Source organism: Rattus rattus, chromosome 14 (assembly GCF_011064425.1).
Source record: "Rattus rattus isolate New Zealand chromosome 14, Rrattus_CSIRO_v1, whole genome shotgun sequence".
NCBI lineage: Eukaryota > Metazoa > Chordata > Mammalia > Rodentia > Muridae > Rattus > Rattus rattus.
This window is the reverse complement of record NC_046167.1, coordinates 38755359-38771711: the sequence shown is the minus strand read 5'-3', so window position 1 is coordinate 38771711 and position 16353 is coordinate 38755359. Positions and strand designations below refer to the sequence as shown.

Genomic DNA, 16353 nt, shown 5'->3' with positions numbered 1-16353 from the left:
TAGAAAAGGCTCACTAATGTAATTTCGTATTACACATTTCACTTGACCAATCTGTAAGAAACTACCACTTGTTAAGTGGTGATGCAAAATTCAAATGTTTATCCACAATTTTCTAAAATACATATTAAACTGCAGCTCCACTTCCAGCTGCACATACGCTGGGCCAGAATTTCTCCATAGACTTGCACAAATAATGACTGGATAGCTATGGAGAGCTGGAAGCAATGAATCCAGTGATTGTCTACCAAGCTAGCCAGGAAAGACATCGGCAAACATATAAAACAAACAGAAGTTATGCCAGCATGTAGTGGACTCATTATTGTTATTTATACATCATTAAAGGTAAATGTTCCTTCAAATGTCCTCACAAATAGTGACCGGTCTAATGCATACCAACGACTCTGGACAGGAGCCTCAATCATTTTAAGAGTGTACGTGACTCTGATCTCAAAACTTGGAGGACTATGCTCCAAGGCAAGAGTGAAACAAAGCAGTGAGGACAGAGGTTAAGACAACCACAGGAGCAGAAGATGATCTAGGAGCAGAAGAGTGAGCAGGGACAGCCCACAGGACTAGCAAGGAATTTAGAGGACCTTAGGTAGAGAAGGTGCTTCTGAGGACCTGGCTATCAGGAAGAAGCACCTGGCTGTTAGGAAGAAGGCGAGGGTGTAGGAAGACCAGATGGGTAGGACAGTGGGTGCTGAGGCCCTCAGAGTCCAGGTATTCCATCAGGGTGAGATGGGAGGACAGGCTGCTTGGAGAGAACAAGTCGGGAGGCGATCATGAACACAGACGGGTTGAGTTTTGATACTAAACAAAGTGAGTAAGAGTTGGAGGGGGGATCTTACATTAGGATCTCTCTCTCTCTCTCTCTCTCTCTCTCTCTCTCTCTCCCTCTCTCTCTCTGCCTGTCTGTCTGTCCATCTCTCTGAAATTCTGTAGCATTCTTGTAGTGACAGGTAGATCTGAAAGCCAGAAAGAAAGGCAGAGCTAGGAATGAACCCCTAACAACGACAAGAAGGGCAGAGTCCGGGCACACCAAGGTGCCAGCTGGGAAGCTGCGCTGTGGCTCCAGCTGAGGCCTACCACATCCTGCACATCCTTGCCCTTACTCCCCTAACCCTGACTTACTTATAAATTTCCCTTAGTTACTCAGAATATGATACAATTTGGATTTACAAAAAGTTGCTGAGAGTAAAAAATGAAAGTACCCCTTCATGTGTGAATTGGCATGAAGACTTTTACCTCCTCCTAGAAGGAAGTGCTGAGATCGGTATAATGCAATTCCATGCAGATGCTTTCAAGCTATTCCCGTGCTGACATTTGTACTCAATTAAGTAAGTGTGTTGTTACAATTTCTCCATAAATGATGTCGTATATAATATACTAAACACTATGTTTTTCTTTAACAACACATTGAACCTCCTTTATTTTTTTCTAACAGTACATAATGCTTCATAGTATGGTTCCTTTCTTTTGAGGACATTTTCTTTTGCATTATCCTCAGTAATCTGCATGAGCATTCTGTACTGCCACCTTACAAATGCACACAAAGATTTCTATAGGGAAGGTTTGAATCAAACTATGTGCATTATTAATTTCATGAGCCTTCCAAATTGGGATTTACCAATTAATATTCTCACAGATGTGTGAGAACATGATTCCACACATTCTGACAGTACAGTATATTGAGTTTTTGTCTTGGTTCATTTTTTGGTTGGTTGGTTGGCTGGTTTTTTGTTTTTCTTTATTTTTTGTTTTGTTTTTAGTGCTTTCCCAATCTAACAATATTTCATTATTGTTCTAATTTTCAGTCTCTTGATTATGAGGGAGCTTGAGCATGTTCCCATAAACATCTGCCCTACCTTCGTCCCCATTGGTTACCCCCTGCCATGCATCAACTCCAGGTAGCCTCTTCCTATTCGACTGGATGACTCCCATTAAGCTTCTAATTTTTTTTTATTTTTATTGGACAGTTTATGTATATACATTTCAAATGTTATCCCCTTTCCCAGTTCCTCCCTCTCCCATCCCCCCTTGCCCTGGTTCTGTGAGAATGTTTCCCCTACCACCTACACACTCCCACCTCAACACCATGACATTCTCCTGCACTGGGGATATGAGCCTTCACAGGACCAAGGGCTTCTCCTCCTATTGATGCTGGATAACCCAATCCTCTGCTACATATGCAGCTGGAGCCACAGGTCCCTCCATGTGTTGGTGATTTAGTACCTGGGAGCTCTGGGGGGTCTGGTTGGTTGATATTGTTGTTCTTCCTATTGGTTGCAAATCCCTTCAGCTCCTTCAGTCCTTTCTCTAACTCCTCCATTGGGGTCCCTGTGGTCAAACTGATGGTTAGCTGCAAGCATCCTCATCTATATCAGTAAGGCTCTCAGGAGACATCCATATCAGGTTCCTGTCAGCAAGCACTTGTTGGCATCAGCAATAGTGACTGGGTTTGGTGACTGCATATGGGATGGATCCACAGGTGGGGCAGTCTCTAGATGACTTTTCCTTCAGTGTCTGCTCCACTCTTTGTCCCTGTATTTCCTCCCATGAGTAATTTGTTCCCACTTCTAAGAAGGACTGAAGCATCCACATTTTGGTCTTCCTTCTTCCAACTTCATATGATCTGTGAATTGTATTTCATGTATTCCAAGCTTTTGGGCTAATATCCAGGCTTCTATTGTGTGTCCAGTGTCAACATCGCCTGACTTATCATAGCTGTCTACTCATTTTCTTCAAGCCCACCTGCCCTCTGCACAGACACTGCATCTCAAAGGCTGAAATCACACAACTTCATTTTGTAGCCTAAGCACCTGAAATAATGTCTACCATACTGTGGGTACTCAGAAATCCCAACCTATGGATAGAGAGATGGGTTAGTGTTAGTAGTAATGACCACTTTTGCAGAAAACCTAAGATTAAATTCCAGACCCAGTATTTGGCAGCTCATGACTTCCTCTAACTCCAGTTTCAGAGAGTCCAATGACCTCTTCTGGACTCTGGGGACCCCTGCACTCACATGTACATACTAATACATATACATACACATGTGCACATAATTTAAAGTAATTATAAAAATAAATATTAAAAGGAATTGCCCACCCAGTTCATTATATCACTTTGCATTTGTTGCATGCTTTATAGTCACAAAGCTCCTTCATATGCATTTTCTTAGATTGTCCAAATCAAACCAGATTTTCAGGAATTAGCATTTCAGGCAAAATGATAGGGCAAGGGAAAAGGAGCATAAACAGGCTCAGCTGAATCACCAGCTGCATAATGAGAGCTGTGCCAAAGTCAATCAGCATCTCTTTAACCCCTGGACTTCCAAGTGTATCCTATAAGCAATGTTGTGTAAGAATTAGCAGCATTGAGCCAACAGTATGAGAATAGTTACCAGCAAACGTGAGGAAATGAGTTTAAAGGACAATTACTAATTCAATGGCCAACTAGAAAGAGTAAAAGAAAGGGCATATTTGTTACAGGGTGAATCAGGTCAATATCAGACAAATTATGCCTCTCTTTGAACTTCTATAGAGAATGGTGTGCTTTTTAGCCCACAGTGATCAAAATAAATTAATATCCTCCAAATTCTTTAATAGAATTCTTATAGCCAACAGCATGAGACTTTTCAAGCATCCCAATGTTCAAACACAGAATCCACAAATTTTCTTCAAAAATTATTCTATGAAATACTAATTCTATTAGATGACAAAGGCCATTACATGTATTTTATTTACACAAGGTATTACTATGTAGCTATGTCTATCCCAGAACTTGCTATGTAAACCAGACTGGCCTTGAACTCATAAAGCTACACTTGCCTTTACCTCCTGAATGCTAGAATTAAAGGCTTGCAATTTCATTTTTAAGTGGTATTTATAGTTTCATTTTGTTATGCAGAGTTGTATAATGTGATTACCATGCATAATGTATTTTAAGCACAGCAGCCCATAGCACACCTACTCTCCCCCTTCTTCTCCCTTCTTCCATTTCTCACCTTTGCTCCCAGACAATTTCATTAATATTTTTACGTCCTCAGTACTTACGTAATTTTATGTATTTATGATGTCTAGGACCTATAATAAGAGAAAAGATACAGTATATGTTCTTCTGTGATTGACTTAATTTGAGTCTAATTTGTGCTAATTATATTTACTTGGCCTTCCACTGGAGTATGATCAAATGTGATCAAAAGAGCTATTCTCTCTCTCTCTCTCTCTCTCTCTCTCTCTCTCTCTCTCTCTCTCTCCATATATATATATATATATATATATATATATATATATATATATATATATATCCTCCCTCTGACAGTGGCTATCTTCAACTTTGGATGGAACTTCCTGCTTACCTCCCTTCTCCATGAGCTTGGGCAGAGTGTGTGCATACTGTCACAATGATGTGAGTGCACATGCACTGCTGCCCTGTTGTTTCCAGAGGATACTGTTTCCTGGTAGTCATCCATCACCTGTGGATTTTACAATCTTTCCACTTTCTGCAATGATCCCTTAAACCTGGCAGGAGATGGTTTGGTAGACATGTCCCATTTAGGCTTGAAGATTTTGCACTTTCTTATGTGACAAAGATGATATAGAATCTCATATCTCTTTTCTTTTTTGCATTCCTTTGATGGCTAGTGAGGTTGAACATTGTTTACGTCTGTGTTGACCATTGTACTGCATCTTTTGAGAACTATCTGCTCATTTCATTAACCCTCTTTTAATGAGCTTGTTTAACTTTTCGATATTTAATTTTTTGAGGTCTTTGTTTATTCCATATGTTAATCCTCTGAGGTGTATGCATAGCAAAGATTTCTCTCCCATTCTGTAGGATATCTCTTCACCTGGCTATTTGTTTTCTTCCTTAAACATTATGTGCATTTTTCTAAAAATCTTCATAATTCAAGCAAGCTTTGGAAATTCTAGTTTAAATAAAGAGAAACATATTCATTGACTATGGGTCATTAAATATGCCCAAGACCTTTGTATATATTAAAAATCAACATAGTCTATTGATCTGTCTTTGCTGCTGTTGTGAGATATTTCCTAAATACATGTACATGCAACAATGTAGGACTGTGTACTTAAGAGAAATATGCTTCTTAAGAAGCTGCTGCTCCATGAAGCATCCTCTAAGAGACACTGTTAGATTAAAACAATCTTTTCTGTCATGGATGAGGTTCATAAGCACCCACACTGTTAATGCTCTCATTTTTATCATATTTTAGTGATCCCACAAACATAGTAGTGTAAATTGTTTAAATCTGGGGTGGAGAAAAGCCAGGGTGATGAGAATTGTAACTTCCCCAACTCACAAAACAGTAGAGGAGAAAGAAATGTTACTGGGAAGTTAATCTAATAGATATGCTGTCTTTCTGAGTCCAGCTGCTCATGAATATTGAATATAAGGCCCATAAAATCTATTCCACATACAAACTCAAAATGTATCTGTTGATCTTTTCTTGTCTGAACCCCAGCATCTCCTCTCTGTAGCCACCTCTCTTCTCTGCAGAATTAATTACCCCATTGCCAGTCTCTGAATACTCAACAAGTCATATCTCCATGTCTACACTACTCCAAGACTGAATCTTGGTGGCTCTGTGATTCGGCAAGAAAAGTGAGGATTCTGAGATGTGACTAGTATGGAAGAAAAAGAAGAATTTGTAAAGCTCTCTCATCCATTTTCCTTAAGCTCCTAGTGGCCTGACCTCCATCCACATCCGATAATAAATGATCCACCCTTTCCCCCAAAATTATCTAGTAGAAAAGCCTCTTCCTCAATACAGCCAGCATAGTCTCCAAATTGTCCAGTTTTATCCTAACTCACTCCTCTACCCTGGCCTTCACATCAAACATTGACCTTTATCTCTTCCACAGTCTATTCCTAGCCTTCTCTGTCATCTCTGGGACTTATTCCCCATGATTTAACTTAATATGACCTCAAAATTTACATCCAACCTATTTGTATTTGTGGAAAGAATACAAAATGGTCCAAGACTACCTGTCTCTTGGCAGCTGCAGAGCTCCTCCTTATGAGAGCCAGTCCTCAGACTTCCAGGTCAGTTTCAGCTCAGTTCATCCAAGTCTGTGTTTAAAGTGTGTGGTGTCCTCAGTAATAGGGTCTACCCTCAAGTTCTGGGAAACAGCCAAGGGCAATGGCAATAGCTTATTTGTTATGGGAGGCCCTTGCATTCCTCTAAAGAACAACTCAATGGGAGGTCTCCCATGCCTGTGACTAGGGGTTTATTAGATAATGCACAGCTTTTGGGTTTTTTTACCCAGCTGTAAAGCCTACCAACTACATAATTTTGAAAATTATGAGCTCTCATAAAGGTTGTCCAATCTCAAGTGCTCACTGATGGACACATGTACATACAAGCAATGCAGATGGACTCAGTATTTTATATGTGTGTGTGCATATATGTATTATATTACATATAGTATATTGTTATACATAATAGTATATATAGTATGTTACATATATATGTAACAATAATAATTAATGAAGAGACCATGAATTTGTGAGGGAGAGGTAGGGGCCACAGAAGGAGTTGGAGTGGGGAGAGTCAGGAGAGATGTAGATGCTGTCTTCATATATGAATTTCTCAAAAATAATTAATGCATAAGAAAGATTACCAGTGCATGATAGATGGCTGTTGCTTGAAGCTCAGCACACTTGATTTTGATAAATCATATTTGATAAACAGCTCTGATGAGCAACTAATATTTTGGGAAATTGTTCTTTCCCTTCATTAAGTAACTCTACTTAAAGCAATACAAGATAATTTTCATACATAAATCTGTACTTTTATCTGCATTATTATTGAGTTTCATTCTTGAGTTTACATTGTTTTACTTGTTTTTTTCATTGCAATGTTTCATACAATATTTTTTGATCATGTTTTCCTCTCCTTCAGTTCCTCCCAGGTTCTCCCAACCACCTGACTCACATAACTATGTGTTTTCATTTTATCTCTTTCTCTCTTTCTCTTTCTCGAAATTTAAAAACAAAAACCAAAAAACAAACATAAAAAAACTTCATTGAGCTGAAAAGCAAATTTAATAGTGAAAAGACCAATAAGACAAAGGAAAAGAAAGAAAAGTAAAGAAACAAAGAAAGAAAAAAACAAACAAAATGTTTACAAAACTTGAGTTTGTTTAGTGTTGGGCAACCATTCCTGGGCATTGGGGCTGCCCTGGAGTGTGATTGATATACTGAGTGACACTCCACTCGAGAAAATTGATTTTTCTTGCAATTGATACTCAAGTATCAGTTGCAAATAGCTTGTTGGTTAGGAGTCAGTATACTTCCCCCTCAAACTGCTAAGACCTGTGGCTTGTAACTGTGCAAATCTTGAGTGTGTCCTCACAGTTTCTTTAAGTTTATATGTATATCAGTCCTGTTCTGTCTGGAAGACACTTTCCTTGGAGCCATTCATCACCTCTTGCTCTTAAAAATCTTCCCATCTCCTCTTCTATATAGAACCCTGAGCCTTGAGAGGAAGAGCTTGATGAAGACATTCCATTCAGAACTGAGTGCTCCAAAGTGTCTTGCTCTCTGTACACGGTCTTGCTGTTGGTCTCTGTGTTAATTTTTTATGTACCCATGAAGAAACTTCTCTGGGTTAATTAAGGTGCTCATCTATGTCTTGACCTGTTGTTGCCATGGGAGTCCCTGGTAGAAAACATTTCTGTGGGCTGGGAACTGACAAAAAAGAATGATATAGGCTATGGGAGTGAAAGGAGGGCTGGGAGAGTCCATGAAAAGACCTAGGGCAACCCTGGGATTGCACCAAGAGGTAGTCCCCAGGGAATGGAGGTAGAGTGAGGAGGAGGGGCTTTGTATGTTTGATTTTAATGGAATGGGGGCTCCTGGAAGTCTCTTGGAGAAGTAATTTTGTTACTTGAGCAGATGTTGGGGAAAGCAACTGGAAACCATTCTATTCTGCATGTATCTATTCTTAATTTAGTGCTAGAATCCAAAATGGGACCCTACAAAGCCAGCACTGCCTGGCCATCCAGTACATGGAGCTGACTAGAAAAGCATCTTGATGTACTTCTCTACACCTGGTTACCATGTGGAGAATGCCAGTCAGTGCTGCAGGCAGTAGGTCAAATGTGGGACAACACCAAAATTAAGGCATGAAGCAATCACCTCTTCTATTAGTGCGCTAGCCTTGGTTTTGTAGTATAATAAAACAAAAAGAACTGAACAAAAGCTCACACCAGGGTATCTGAATCCACTCAAACATCACAGAACAAGACGAGAGCTTTGAAATGAGAACAGTCTTTGTAGTCTAGCTTCATCATGGTTAGCACCCTAGTTACTGTTCTCAGACTGTAGTTCAGCTCTCCCTGCATAAAGAAAACTCCTCATCAGCAATCTTAACTTGTAGGCATTTCAGAAAATTGTTTTCACCACCCCCAAATCTGTCAAAACTCCAGGGAAATTCAATTTCTCAAATTTATGAGGAAAATTACTTATTGGAATGACTATGAAAGAAGATAGTACTGCTTGTTATTTAAATACTCCCAGGATGTAGTATAAAGACTTTAATCCAAAAATTATAGATGCTAATTTTAGTCAATAATGTTAATGAATCTATCAGTGATTGCCAAAGATATCTGTATTCTAATAATGAACACCACAAATGACTGTATCTCTAAGGTTAATAGCCATGTTTTTTGTCTCCATGAGCTGAATATGCCATGCACAAAACAATATTTCAGTACATAAATTTCATTTTTAGAATTATTAAAAATATATTTATGACTAAATGTTGGTAACAATTACTTTCCCAGAGAAAATAAGCACTCTTTATTGACCGTGAAATTATTTTAGCATTGAACTCACATCTAATGTCCACTTCCCATATGTTTTCACAAAGTATAATAAAGTAGTCAAGGCAGAGGGCATAAACCACACAGTGTTCATTTCAGGCTTCTGGATGAGCAGGCTGCTCCGAAACAAGCAGTCTCTTCTCTCCCCGAGAAGCTTTACACCAAGAACAGTAAATGAATTCATCCACAAGGACAAAAAGGATATGAAGAGTCAACAGCCAGAGACTGTTGGCAGCCAGAAAGAAACACCACAAATAGGGGACTCATGGTAGATTCCGGAGTGCTGCATTCCAAGCTGGTGAGAGGGGCTGTTGGCCCACAATCCCAGTTTACACTATAAAGTTCCTCAGGACTGGAGGATTATCTATACAGGTGGCTGTAAAAAGGAAGGTGAAATCTATAAGCAGAAATAATTGGCATTGACTGAAAATGCAGCACTTATAATCACATAGCTCTACACAGGTGGCCAACTGTGCTATCTCACCTCGGAGAAGGCTAGAGATTTTTTCCTTCAGAGATCCTAAGGTCAACAGCCTCTGGACTGGGAAAATCTTCCTCCACTCAACCCTCGCAACAGCAATCTGGCATGTATTGTCATGACTACAGACCAGACCAACCTTCCCAAGTAATGAGAAGAGAGTCCCAAGGACACTAAGAGCAAGAGTTCTAGTTTCGTCTCTGGTGCTGTGATAAAATACCCACCAACGAGCGATTTAGGGAAGAGGAGAGGTCCGCTTTTGTAGTAGTGACGGTCCACCACTATGGGAAAGACAAACACTCGGAGAAGGTTGTTACAATAAACCCACAGTCAGCAGCAGAGAGAAGCCATCACACGTGAGGTGCTGGCTTGTTTGGTTTCTCCACTCTTAAGCAGTTCATGAACTGTCTTAGAGAATACCGCCATGCACAGTGGTTGGTTTCCTACATCATTATCGTAATTAATACAATACCTAACAGACCTGCACACGGGCCAACATAAGATAAACAGTCACTCAGACCCACCCAGCTCATTCCACAGACAATATACAGCAAATGGATTTAGCAGCCCCATCCCCAGGCGACTAGTATGCAGAAGGTTCCAGTGTTGCAATATAATCAAACAACTCGAGATCGTTAGACATCTGACAACACTTCAAACATGGAAAGAGATAGGGCAGGGGAGGAGAAGGGAGGGCACTAAAGAGAGAATTGTTTTTCATTTTATCTTTTATATGTTGAGATTTTTTAATTTTTTATTTCATGTGTGTGGGTGTTCGGCAGTGCCTGTGGAGGATAAAGGAGGGTGCCGAGTCCCGGAACTGGAATTACAAAGGTTTTATGCTGCCATGTGCATGTTGGAAATTGAACCCAGGTCCTCTACTACACACCTTTAATCCCAGCACTTAGAAGTAGGAGGCCGGTGGGTGTCTGTAAGTTCCAGGACAGCCTGATCTACAGATCAAGTTCCAGGACAGCCAAGGCTACAGAGGAACCCTGTCTCAAAAAAACCAAAATCAAAACCGAAACAAACAACCAAAAAACCTAGAACAATTAGAAGATCAGTTGAGATGAGCTTTTATCCAAAATATAGTTGTAGGGGAGACAAAAGGAGATAGAAATATTATCTTTGAAATAACTCAAGAATAAATCTCAGAACTGTGCAAAATGAATCTCTAAGTAGAAAGGTCTTTTGAATGTCTGATACTGTACATGAAAAGAAATTCACACCAAGCTCACCCTGCAAACACTTCAGAATAGTTGACACAAAGTGGTATTCCGGATAACTAAAATACACAAGACACAATTGCTTCATATTCTATGCTAGGAGGCCTGAAACTGATGAGGAAATTCCTTTCGCCATCTAAGAAAATTAACATAATCTAGAACTCCATAGTCATCTGTTCTAGGTATCACATAACAAAGTACTCTGAACTTGGTGGCTTAAAACAAGGGTTTTTTTTTGGGGGTTGTTTTTTGTTTGTTGTTTGTTTGTTTTTACGTTGGTTGGTTGGCTTGGTTGGTTTGTTTTTTTTTAAATACTTAGGGTCTTTATTCTCCCTCCGTTTCTCCCATTAACAGCAAAATATAATCTTCTTTCATGTTGAGTAGTTGATAACAAAAACTGGCTAGCGTGAGAATGCCCCACTGACTTCACAGTCGGCTTCACAGAGCTGAGCTGGAGAGAAATAAATGCAACTGTTTACTGTCTCCTGAATTATGGATTTTAGAGTAGTGTTTAATAAAGAAAAAGAATTATTTAAAACAGCTCTATTGAATTCTGCACATGCAGAAAACGAACAGGTCACTGGAACTGATAACGGATTTTGTTGGGAGAGTTAAATTGAAATCTAATGATAGTTTGGAGTCGGGGGGGGGGGGGGGATGGTTCTACCAAGACAAATCCCAGCACGACCTGCATGGTAGCAACCTAGGCAGAATAATTATATTTTTAAGTGGTTAATTTTTTTTTTTTGTTAACTTCAGTATTTCTTATTTACATTTCGAATGTTATTCCCTTTCCCGGTTTCCGGGCCAACATCTCCCTAGCCCCTCCCCTCCCCTTCTATATGGGTGTTCCCCTCCCCATCCTCCCCCCCTTGCCGCCCTTCCCCCAACAATCACGTTCACTGGGGGTTCAGTCTTAGCAGGACCCAGGGCTTCCCCTTCCACTGGTGCTCTTACTAGGATATTCATTGCTACCCTATGAGGTCAGAGTCCAGGGTCAGTCCATGTATAGTCTTTAGGTAGTGGCTTAGTCCCTGGAAGCTCTGGTTGCTTGGCATTGTTGTACATATGGGGTCTCGAGCCCCTTCAAGCTCTTCCAGTTCTTTCTCTGATTCCTTCAACGGAGGTCCTATTCTCAGTTCAGCGGTTGGATGCTGGCATTCGCCTCTGTATTTGCTGTTTTCTGGCTGTGTCTCTCAGGAGAGATCTACATCCAGCTCCTGTCGGCCTGCACTTCTTTGCTTCATCCATCTTGTCTAATTGGGTGGCTGTATATATATGGGCCACATGTGGGGCAGGCTCTGAATGGGTATTCCTTCTGTCTCTCTTTTAATCTTTGCTTCTCTATTCCCTGCCAAGGGTATTCTTGTTCCCCCTTTTAAAGAAGGAGTGAAGCATTCACATTTTGATCATCCGTCTTGAGTTTCATGTGTTCTATGCATCTAGGGTAATTCAAGCATTTGGGCTAATAGCCACTTCTCAATGAGTGCATACCATGTGTGTTTTTCTGTGATTGGGTTACCTCACTCAGGATGATATTTTCCAGTTCCAACCATTTGTCTATGAATTTCATAAAGGCATTGTTTTTGGTAGCTGAGTAATATTCCATTCTGTAGATGTACCACATTTTCTGTATCCATTCCTCTGTTGAAGGGCATCTGGGTTCTTTCCAGCTTCTGGCTATTATAAATAAGGCTGCGATGAACATAGTGGAGCACGTGTCTTTTTTTATATGTTGGGGCATCTTTTGGGTATATGCCCAAGAGAGGTATAGCTGGATCCTCAGGCAGTTCAATGTCCAATTTTCTGAGGAACCTCCAGACTGATTTCAGAATGGTTGTACCAGTCTGCAATCCCACCAACAATGGAGGAGTGTTCCTCTTTCTCCACATCCTCGCCAGCATTTGTTGTCACCTGAGTTTTTTGATCTTAGCCATTCTCACTGGTGTGAGGTGAAATCTCAGGGTTGTTTTGATTTGCATTTCCTTATGACTAAAGATGTTGAACATTTCTTTTAGGTGTTTCTCAGCCATTCGGCATTCCTCAGCTGTGAATTCTTTGTTTAGCTCTGAACCCCATTTTTAATAGGGTTATTTGTCTCCCTGCGGTCTAACTTCTTGAGTTCTTTGTATATTTTGGATATAAGGCCTCTATCTGTTGTAGGATTGGTAAAGATCTTTTCCCAATATGTTGGTTGCCGTTTTGTCCTAACCACAGTGTCCTTTGCCTTACAGAAGCTTTGCAGTTTTATGAGATCCCACTTGTCGATTCTTGATCTAGTTGGTTGGTTTTTTGATATCTCATAGTTTTGAGAGGTGGGAGTTCAGGCTGAGCTTAGCAGGCCATTTTTGTTGCTGTTGTTAATTGGTTTATTTTCAAGATAGGATCTTAGAGTATAACTCAGGTTTGTTTGCCGTTACCTCCTCCCCCTCCTCCTCCTCTTATTCTTTAATCTCCAATCTTTGTTTCCAGTCCAGTTGCTATACCTCTCCCCTTCTGACCTCTAATTCTTCCCCCATATCCAAGAGGATGTCCCCACACACACTGCCCACACCCCCACACCCTGACAGGCCTCCTCATTCCCTGAGCTTAAGTCTCAAGGGTTAGGTGAGTCTTCTCTCATTGAGGCTTGACCAGGCAATCCACTGCTGTATATGTGCTAGGGGCCTCAGATCAGCTAGTAATTGATGGCTCAGTGTCTGAGAGATTTCAGGGGTACAGGTTAGTAGGGACTGCTGGGCTTCCTATTGGGTCACCCTCCTCAACTTCCTCCAGCGTTTCCCTTATTCAACCACAGGAATCACCAACTTCAGATGATTGGTTGAAGTAAGTAACTGTTTCTGTCTCAATCAGCTGCTTGTTGAGCCTCTTGGAGGGCAGCCATTCTGGGCTCCTGTCTATAAACACACCATAGTATCAGTTATAGCATCAGTAATAGTATCAAACCTTGAAGCCTCTCCTTAAGATGGGTTTCAGTTTGGGCCAGACACGGGACTTGCTTTCCCTCAGTCTCTTGTCCATTTTTGTCCCTGCTCTTCTTTTAGACAAGAACAGTTCTGGGTCAGAGTTTTTGATTGTGGGATAGCAACCCCATCCATCCATTTGTTGCCCTGTCTTTTACTGGAGGTGGACTCTACAAGTTCCCTCTACCCACTGTTGGGCATTTCATCTAAGGTCCCTCCCTTTGAGTCTTGAGATTTTCTCACCTCCCAGGTTTCTGGTACATTCTAGAGAGTTCCCCTACTTCCCACCTCCTTAGGTTGCCTGTTTCCATTCTTTCTGTTGCCCACTCAGGGATTCACTCCTGGTTATCCCTCCACCACCCTCTGCCCACCAAGTCAATACCTGATCATGTTCCCCTTTTCCATTGCCCCTCTCCTCCTTTCCCAACCACTTCCCTCCCTCCCTCTGCCTTCTGGTTTCTTCTCTCTCCCAAGTGGATCGAAGCATCCTCACTTGGAGGAGGACATTTTTTTTTCTGCCATATAATAGTGACCTTGAGTAGTTAGTAGAATTCACCAAACTGCTATGCTGGGAAGGGCAATTCAAGAGAATCTCATTTGTATGGCAAAGTACAATTGAATTACCTTCCCTTTTTTCACTAGAGCCCCTTTTATAGATTTTTTAAATAGTAATTTTAAAAATCATAATTATATAATTTCCCCCATTCCTCCTAAAAAACCCTCCCAAATACCCAACCTCGCTCTCTTTCAAATTCATGATCTCTTTTTCTTTAAGTATTATCACATGCAAACCTAAGTACATAAATACAAGCCATTCCCTCTGTATAATGCTACCTGCATCCATAGGATCTCATGACTGACCACTTGTTATTGGATAACACATTGGAAAACTTCCCTGGGGAAGACCATTTATCTTCATCTCAGCATTCCCCAGATGCCTATAGTTCTTTGTTTAGGGTTTAGGTCCCATGAGATTTCTTCCAGCCATGTTAGCCTGTTCATTTGTGTCATTGCTGATCAGGACTTGTTTAGGCTGCCATGTTAAGGAGACTACATGAGGGTAGCCTCTGTCATTTCTAAGAGATATAATCTCACAGCAATTGTCCTGTTCCTCTGACTCTTACACTCTTTCTACTCCCTTTTCTACAGTGTTCCCTGAGCCTTAGGTACAGGAATTATGTAATAGATGTTATCAGTAGATACTGAGTATCACATGAACTCTTGTTCTCTTCATTGTGATCAGTTGTGGCTTTCTATAGCAATCTCTATCTGTTGAAAATAGAGGTAAGTTTCTTTGATGAGGGTGAGAAAGTATCTGTGAGTATAAGGATAAACATTTAGAACATAGAAAAATCGTGCTATTTTAGTGCAGTGTGTTTATTGGCTTTCTTCCAGGATCTTTGATTTCATTATACTGTGTAGTTGGTTAGGTTCAGTACCAAGCATGGTAACCCTCATATTGAAAAGACCTTTAGAAACTTTACAGAGCTGTGGTTACCACCAAGTTATGCAATGCCACTACTGTACCATTAGGGTTATCATGCCATGCTGGTCACTGTTGTGGTTCACAGGCATCATAGCTGTGTAGGAATATTGGTTGATTCCTTTACTTGGAAGCTCAGGTCACCTGGGTCCCATGTCTGAAAAGTATGTGTCTTCAGCAATAGGGACTTAACTTCAATGTCTGGGAGGCAACCAAAGGCAACAGTAATAGCCTATAATATTTGGGAAGTTTCTTCTATAACCTTGACTAATAACCCAAAAGAGAGCTTCTTATGCTTAGTATTTGAATTTTATTAGGTAGCTTACTTCTCTTTAGGGAGACAGTTGTCAACTCAGGTGGGAGATTTCCTTTAAACTATATATGTATGGGTAGAAACAGAATTATAGGCATGCTCAAAGAACTTAACTGGTCCCACAGCTCTCTGTATGCAAATATCATCGGGGAGAGAGCTGGACTCTCAGAAGTGCAGACAATCCTGAGTGCTCAGGGGAAACCACCACTTCTGCTCACATTCCTGGCCCAAGAGGAACCCACCTAGTGCCCTCTGTGCCTTCTGGGCACAGGAACCTGGGAGCAATCAGAGACAGGATCCTTCTGGTTTCTGCCCAAGCCCAGAGCTGAAAGCAAGTCGCCAGGAGTTCTGACACACCTGAGAGCAGAGGTAAGACCAACTCTTCTGCTCCAAGCAACCTGCCTGGAGGCTTCAGGACGCACAAACCCAGGAGCAGCTCTCTATTCCCAGATATGGCTGAAAGAAAACAGATCTACAGAAATGTTAACAACACAGGCTTACAGGATGGTCAAGCCACTGTCAGAGACAACAAGACAAGCTAACACCAGAGACAACCTGATAGCAAGAGGCAAGCACAGGAACCTAAGCAACAGAAACCAAGACTACTTGGCATCATCAGAGATCAGTTCTCCCACCAAAGCAAATACTGGATATCCAAATAAACCTGAAAAGCAAGATTTGGATTTAAAAGTCGCATCTCATGATGATGATAAAGGACTTTAAGAAGGACATTAATAATTCCTTTAAAGAAATACAGGAAAACATAGGCAAACAAGTAGAAGCCCTTAAAGAGGAAACACAAAAATCCCTTAAAGAATTACAGGAAAACACAACCAAACAGGTGAAGGAATTGAACAAAACCATCCAGGATTTAAAAATGGAAATAGAAACAATAAAGAAATCACAAAGGGAAACAACCCTGGAGATAGAAAACCTAGGAAAGAGATCAGGAGTCATAGATGAAAGCATCACCAACAGAATACAAGCGATAGAAGAGAGAAGTTCAGGGGCAGAAGATAACATAGAAAACATTGACACAAC

General features: G+C 40.8%; 1 protein-coding gene across 1 annotated transcript in view; it reads left to right on the top strand.

Moving 5' to 3' along the window:
- The window catches only part of Aoah (acyloxyacyl hydrolase), a 222352-nt gene that overhangs the window by 159644 nt on the left and 46355 nt on the right, over window positions 1–16353 (top strand). The window lies entirely within an intron of this gene.